Source organism: Corvus kubaryi, unplaced genomic scaffold (genome assembly GCF_017639235.1).
Source record: "Corvus kubaryi isolate FWS band 111438036 unplaced genomic scaffold, C.kubaryi_AGA036_p1.0 37341, whole genome shotgun sequence".
NCBI lineage: Eukaryota > Metazoa > Chordata > Aves > Passeriformes > Corvidae > Corvus > Corvus kubaryi.
In genome coordinates, this window is record NW_024581112.1 from 199,214 (window position 1) to 207,615 (window position 8,402).

The following is an 8,402-nucleotide window of genomic DNA, read 5'->3' on the forward strand; positions in this document are numbered from 1 at the left end:
ACCAGTCAAACAAAACAACAACAACTATGGCAGTAACAGCAAACAAACACAAACCCAGTCCCAGCCTTCCCGGCAATCGGGCCCTTTCCCCTCGGGTGCAGTTCCGCTCGCAGCCGGCAGGGGCGCTGGCGGCTCCCGGTGAGCAGGGCAGGTGCGATGGTTCCCCCGCGGCTGCAGGGGGCGCTCCGGAGCGAGCTCGGGGAGCACGCGGCACCAGTGCCCTGGGATCCCGGGGAGGGATGGAACAAAGGCTTCACAAACCCCTGGGCAGCCGATCCCGGTGTCCAGCCGGACCTTCGGGAACAGCAGGCTGGAATGGCAGGCTGGAACGGCAGGGACAAGCACAAATCCCGGGTGGCAGACAAGATGTATCCAAGCAGGGAACCCCCCGGAGGTCTAGGCAGGCAGGGCGAGCACGGCTACAACACAGTGAAGGCTCGAAATCAGCGGCGGGGCAGGACGGCCACAGCCCGACCTCCAGTGGGGCAGGGAAGGCAGGCCGGGGATCCTGGGATCTTTCTCTGCAGAAAAAAGAAGAACGGCCAAAAAGAACCAGCAGCTTCTCTCTCCCCAGCTTCTCTCTCTGAACGCTGCTGAGAGCGAACTGACCCCACACCCAGGTGAAACAAAGGAGTAGCCAGGCCCACCCCACCTCCAGTGGGCAGCTCTTTTGTCTTTCCTCAAGCACCCAGCGATTTGTCATCTTAGTAACAGAATGGGGGAAAATTCCTTTAACAGAAAAAAATCTAGACCTCTTAAAACCCCAATATGCTGTTACTAATGCACTAGGACCACCCATGCACCCCTCAGTAGCATTTCATTTATCATTTGTTTTTCTGTGTGTATCTCCTCGCTCTCTCGTCTTCCATCCCCCCCACAGGAGAAGACCCTCCATGAATGACTCAGGATAACATTAAAAATCTGCAGATCCAGGACCCAACTGAAAACTCTTGGAGCAGAGGGCCATGCTCCTTCATTTAAAAAATCTCTACAGCAGTGTGCCGAGTCATGGCACTCTCCAAATATTTAATAATATTATACAATTATGTGTATCGTGGGGTGTGGTATTATGGTTTTATCAGTGAGTTTCAAGATGGTGTGTGCTATGAATGAGCTATGAAAGCTATCATCCCCCAAAGGGGTTAGGGTAGCATTTCACCCAGCATTAGTGTGTGTGTTCTTCATGTGGAAGACAAAGGAGCCATGGACAAATGTCCCCAAGCAATTTTTTAAAAATTATTTAGCTGGGGCCAATGGCTGGAAGGTGCCAGAGCATGTGACAGGATGCCATTCCTACATTTTAAACAAGTATTCTGGCCATCTTGAGGCACAGGCTCCAGCTACAAATATAAATAGCTTTGAGCTAATGGCCATTTACTGTCCCAAAGCACAACTGGAATGGAAAACTAAGCTCCATTACCCACACTCTGCATCAGGAAACATCTCTCCTAAATCCCCCAAGCCCTGCATTGACTTAAGTGAGTGGTTTTTTTGGTGAGAAATGTTGTATAATAATAAATTAAAGGTCAGTGACCAGGTTTGTGCCCTTGACCCTATTTATTTACTAGTTTAAGCAGATACAAGTTTTTCACTGGGTCTCTAAGTTTCAATTTCAAGCATTGATAGGGACATTTTTTTTAAAGACTCTGCCACCTACTAAAAATAAGTCAAACTATTATCATATGAATTTTGAATATTCACCCACATACTTTATTTTCTGACAGGGAGAACAAGCAAAGACTGATGCTAAAATAATTTACGAAATGCTGAAGAGCAGGAGTATATATGAAAAGGTAAGGACTCAGAAATAAATCAAGAATAGGGAACATAATTGAGGAGTCATTCCTTTGGACTGCCTCATAGCAAGCATTGATATTGCTGAGGGGCAAATACACTGGTACAAGACTAATCTGTACAGCATCCAGGGAGAAGTTCCACATCTCTGTGAAGAGGAAGGTAGCTTCTGATACATGATTTTTGTTTTAAACATGAGGTTGTTCTGAAGCCAGGCAGTGGGTTAATAAAAGAATACACCTTGGCTGGGACCCAGCAGGGACTGGGATGCCGAGGAGCATCCCTGCAGATGCAGAGGAGAGATGTGTGAGCATCTGTCACAGCCACACCTCATTGTGCATGGAGGAGAGTGCAGCTCTAGCTGTGCCTCAGCAATGCCTGGTAGTTCTAAGATAAATAACTCAAAGGAGGTTTTTTGTCCCAAGATATCGCAGTCAGAGGTAGGCAAAAGCTCTGTGGTTCTTCTTGTAGTGCCCAAACTCTAGAGATGGAGGCCAGATCCTACAGAAGCCATATGCAAACTGTCTTGTACCTATAGCTTGGACAGCTTTATAAGGGGATGAGGCCACTCTGTCCTTCCTCTGGCACCCAAGGCTACCTTTGTAAATCAGCAAGATTCTAGCAACCTGAGATTTCTCCTCCACCAGACATCTTGCAGAAAATTATAGCCTTTTCCAGGGTGAAATGCAAGCCTGAAGAGTTATTCTGCCTTTATTTTCTTCCCACCCTTAAATAGCAGACATATTTGTGCACTACCATCCCAATTACCTGCCCGTAAAGTTGTAGCCACAATCCATTTTCCCTAAATTTCAGTAGGTTTTGTCTCCCTCGCCTTGTCTTTAATATCATAACCCATCACCTGTGCTGTAGGAGTGCCCAGTCCATGCCCAGTCCAAGCCACAGCAGTGACCAGTTCTTGTCCCACTGCACCAGCCCAGCTCCCATCACCAGCCAGAGGAATACAAAGCAGAACTTACTGAATTTTGTGCCTTTTGGCTGGAGACCACTCAAGCCTGACCTTCCAGCCCTGGGACTGACCAGAAGTCTTCTCTTCCAGACCAAAGTTCCCACACCTACCCCAACACTGCCTTTTAAAGACTAATAAAAACCAGCTGTCAACTCCTCTCTCCAAAGTTGAATGCTTCCTTCAGGGTGGATGAGTGCTTTCCCTTCCCTGAAGAAGTCCAGTAACCCCTCCTTTGCTGCAGTGCTGGAGCTGGAGTCCTCCTTCAAGGAGTGCTTATCTGTAGATGCATAATTAATAGCAGTGATTTGCAAGAGTGGAGAGAATGACACCAACTGGAAAGGATAAAATGCCTAAATAGTCTTTTTGGAATAGGAGGAATAATGTAAAATGTTCAGGCGGATGTGTTTCATTATGGTCCCTGCTTTGCAGCTGCTGGCTGAGAGTAGAAATGCCTCATCTGTAAGCAAGATATTTGTTAGACATGCCTGTTCCTGCCCAATTTTTTTCTGGTCCCTGACCCCAGCGTTCATTCTGACTCTGTGATTTGAAGCAGGGAGCAGGAGAAAGCTGTGCCAGGTTTTGCTGTGAGTCAGTGGTTCTTGGGACGATTTCATGCAAGGCAGCATGAGGGCCAGGTTATCCAAAGGGCTTTTGGAGAGGTTTTCAGACAAGACTGACTTCCAAAAAAGAGGGTGGACTTTTTGCAGGGCTCAAGGCAGCCATCCCTGCTACTATATCTCCTGAGCAGATATTCCAGTGCTTCCAATACTTCAAAAATAAGATTTCTGTAGCCTAAGTGAGAGCTGAGCATCTCTTCAAACCCATGTGTGAGCAAAGGGGCTGAACATTTCTGAAGATCCAGACATAACTTTCTCTACTGAAAGGACATTCTTCTCCCAAGTAACAAGCAATGTAACAAGAGGAAATGGCCTCAAGTTGTGCCAGAGGAAGTTTAGATTAGAGATTAAGAAAAATTTCTTCCTCAAAATGGTTGCCAAGCCCCAGAACAGGCTGCCCAGGGCAGTGGTGGAGTCCCCATTGCTGGAGGGATTTAATAGATGTGTGGATGTGGCACTAGAGGACGTGAGTTAGTGGTTAGCTTGGCAGTGCTGGGGGAACGGTTGGACTCCATGATCTTACAGATCTTTTCCAACCCAAATAATTCAGTGATTCCATGGTTCTATGACACATTTTTAGACTAGGCGCAGCAAAGCAAGACTGAGATGGGCCATGGGTCCCCTTGGTTAGTTGCAGTCCACAGCCTTGAGCAGAGAATGTACAATCCCCAGACTGGGGAAGGATCTCAAAGCAACCTACAGCACCCCAGCTCAGCCAAGTATTTCTGTTTGCAACTGGGAAAAAAGCTGCTTTGTGATGGAAATTTAGGACAGCTAGGAGATTAATGGCATGATCACCTTATGACCTAACTTGACAAGAGCTGGCAAAGTAGCAGAGAAGATAGCAAAGAAGGTACCATTCTTGGAAACTCAGACTGGAACCATTTGGACAAGGAAAACTTCTCCCAAATACACCCTGGGCTATGTAATCATAAATCACAGACAACATCAGACTTTTATGTTTTTACCTGAAATCTTCCTTGTTTTTTACAGGAGTCAATTCATACATCTGTCTCACCCAATCCTTTCCTGACTTCAAAACATAAATTTTGAAGCAAATCTGTACAGCTCAAGTGGGGTCTACTTTTCAAGCATCCATGTCCCATTTAGTCCTGCTAATACTCTAGATGCCGGCTTCTCCCAGCTGGGACACAACCGTGGCTACCCAGAGTTCCTCATCTGCTTGCACCGCTGGGAGACCAGCAGACAAAAACCTGGCCTCTGATTTATGTAGGCATTCTTTAAAAACGTCCTTCAGACATTCTTGAGATATTCAGCCTGAGTTATCTTCCTTTCCAGTTGGTTTCATTAAAGAATGGTCTTTAAGGGGATGCTATGAAAACCTTTCATTCTTTCCTATAAGCACCCAGGCTTGGCTAAACTGCCAGGAAAACACCAGAGATGAATCCTATTTGTTGACAGCAGTGATTTTTTTCCCCTGAGTGATTTCTCTGTAATCCTGATGTGATTTCTCTCTGATTTCACCTTATGGTTCTGTTAGGTTTTCTGTTTACCTACAAACACCTGATTACAGGCTTTGGTTTGTCTTCCATAATGGGGTATGTTCATCATAAAAACATTGTGAAGTAGGTGCTGAGCAAAGTATAGCACTTTTAAGGCTGTAATATGGGTTCATGGCCTGACTCAGCACTGAGTTACTTGAATTTTATTCTAGAGCCATTTCAAGGATTAATTACAGGTTGGCACAAAAGCTTAGGCAGGCATTTGTTCCTTTTGCTGCCTGGTATCATCACTCTTGAAAAACAAAGGCTGCTACATATTACTTATTCACTTAATTGCACAGGATCTACAGAACAAATATTCATGAAGATATTTTAAGTGAGGAACTCTGTGGGGTAAATGTTCATGAAGCTTGTTCTCTCCTTAGCCAAATACAAGATGTGTTTGAAAGCCATATGTCACTTCGTTCACAGAGTCAAGTGCTTGTCAGCATGAGTACAGGAAGTTTATTAAGGTGAAATAATGGGGAAAAGAAATGGGGTCTTGTTTGAGCCACCTTACTTGGACATATCCCCGCAGCCACCAGTGCTGATGGACATGGAAGCTGAGTTGCAATGGGGAATGGCCACAAAAGCCTGAATACAGCACACAAAATTTGGTCTTCTGATCCCATGTCCATCCCTCATCCCCACCAGCCCCTGTGAGCTGGGTTAAGCAGGTGTCTGGATGCCTCTAGAGGATGTGCCTGACAGGGTGGTCATACTGGCATGACCTAGCTAGGGGTTATAATGCTGCTTCATCAGCTCACGGAGGCTTGGGACATGAGTCCTACAGTGGACAACCCACCCCACCTGCCCAACATGCTGTTTTCCCTGGAAGTGAAGAATTTCCCTGGAATTCAATAAGAAATAATACAACCAAACAGCATATCAGCCTCAGAGTAAATAATTTCTTGAAAGTATCTGATCTAAATTTACCCTCTTTCAGTTTAAAAGAGTTTTCCCCGCTCCTATCACTATCTGCCCATGTTAAAAATCACTCTTAATCTCTTTTATAAGCCCCTTTAAATACAAAAAGACAACAACAAGGTGTCCCCAGAGCCTTCTCTTCTCCAGGCTGAACACCCCCAGCCTGTCTCCAGAACAGAGGGGCTGCAGCCCTTGGAGCGTCTTCATGGCTTCCTCTGGACTCATTCCAGCAGCTCCATGTCCTTCTGATGTTGGGGTCTCTAGATCTGGAGGCAGCTCTGCAGGTGGGGTCTCACCAGAGCTGAGCAGAGGGGCAGAATCATCTTCCCTGAACTGCTAGTAAACAGTATTTAAACATGGACATAAAGGCATCAGGTCTCTGTGAATTACTCCAATCTGCTGGATTGGTATAGCTGCCTAATCCAACAGAGCCACAGCTAGCACATGAGTGCACGTATGCTTTAACAGTCACAGCTGGGAAGGAGCACCCTGCCCATAAACCCAAGAAGTTCAGATGTCATCCCAAAGGACGCATTCACACAGAGGCTGAGGGCTCTGTGCTGTAACCATTTTGGGATATATTCCCTGTCCCTCTCCAGACTGGAGATCTAACCCAGTGCTTTCTTCTTTTCTTTCAGTTTCTGAATCTAGTCCCTGATTGACTCAGGGGAAAAGTTCTACTAATATCAACAGGACATGATCAGTTGTGAAAAGCCACAGCCTTGATAAACTACAATAATTCATATTCACTGAGGAGCTACTTCTCCTTCTCACTGCTCTGTTTATCCCTCCCACAGCTGTGATAACAGCATAACTTTTTCTAGAAGAACAACCCAGAACTTGCTGCTTCCATGTGAAAACACAACAGCTTCAGTTACTGACTCATACTAATACTCTGTGGGACAACTCCTATATTTCTACACTTTTTAAACATTTTGTACTCCCCTGTTCTTCTGTCTTCTGCTCTTTTTTCCTTCAGCACAAAAAATGCATACAATGTTCTTTGGTTGTTGTTTCATTTTTTTGCTAGTTTTGGTGGTCTGGTGGTTGTTTTTTTTTTTAAACTGGAGAAGGTGAGCCAGGGAAGGAGCATATCAGAGCACATTAAGGCAGACACTAGAATGGCAAGCCAGCAGAGATACTGCTGGCAGAGATATATGTGGCACAGAGCATCTCTGAATAAACAATAATAATAAAATAAAAATAATAAAAGTAAAAGCAGCAGAAAGCTTTCTTTCATTCAACCAGGCCAAAAAAGTAAAATTTTGGCAAGAAATAATCTGAGAAAGTGCCTGAAGACCTGGAATTAGGTTCTGTATCATACAGAAGAGCCAAAAATGTGTTTGGCCACAAACAGCATGTGATGCATTGCAAAATGCTTCACAAGGAGATATTTAAAGGGTGGGATGGTTGGCATGGAGAGGAAAAGGGGGAGAGGCATTGCTGTGGAAGGAATATCTTTAGCCTTCAAACAACAGCCACTAAAACATCCCAAATACTCTGCCTCCCCAGAGGTGACAAGAGTTGAAAGTTTTGTGCAGGACAGCTTTTCAGGGATAATATAATCTCATCTTAAATTAGTTTTAACTGTTGTTTTCATAGTGAGAAGGAAAAGCCCACAGATAGGGCCTGATGCAGGGATGTCAGAAGGCTTTGGATTAATGGGGTTTGGATTGGACCCATGGTGTAAGAGACAGTGTTCCAATCTAGCCATAAATAAAGTGACTTCCATTAATGTTTATATTTCCTTTAATTTATTTAACCAAGAAAGTCAGCAGAGGCCCATAGGTCTCCATATTAAGAATGAACGGGCCAAGACAGCAGCAGATAAAACTTGCACCAGTGTAAATCAAAGCTTCCATAAGTCATACCATACTCAAGAAACCATGGGTGAGTAAGGCAATAAAATGTCACCATTTTTGCTTTATTGTCTCACTCTCAGAACTCACTTTCTGCTGGAACCAAACATATTTTCTCCTTTGTCTTTTTAAGAGATCCTGAAGACAATGGATCGAACCTGTTGCAAACCCAGGGTCCAGAGTGGCAGTTCAGGAGCTGGGATTTGCGTGCAACTCGCAAATGTTTTGCCTCCCTTTATGGCCAGATAATAACAAAGATGAACTCCAGAAGCTTTACTACTTCTTTTCTTACTTAATGTTGGAAAAGCCTTCACCTTATTAGACCCACATTATGAAATATTATTGCAGTCCAGCATTGTTTTTCCCTATATAATTTGAGTTTGTCCATATATAGACAGCTGTCTATCCTGGAAATGGATGTGCTTAATTTTTCCCATCTCAGGGTGCAAAGAGTCATGGTGAGCCCTGCAGAGGGGCTGGTTCAGCATCTCACCTTCCCTAGCATGGGGCTGCAGAGACATTGTGAATGCAGTTTTCACCAGGGTGAATATTTAATTCTTGAAAATTCATCTTGGCAAGTAGCCCTTTTCCCATCCAGTCATGGAACCCACCTCCTCAGGCCTTTTGGGCATACCACATGCACCTCCACCCCTCCTTTCTTCTCTTCTCTCTTTCTCTTCTTTTCTCTTTTCTCTTCTCTTCTCTTCTCTTCTCTTCTCTTCTCTTCTCTTCTCTT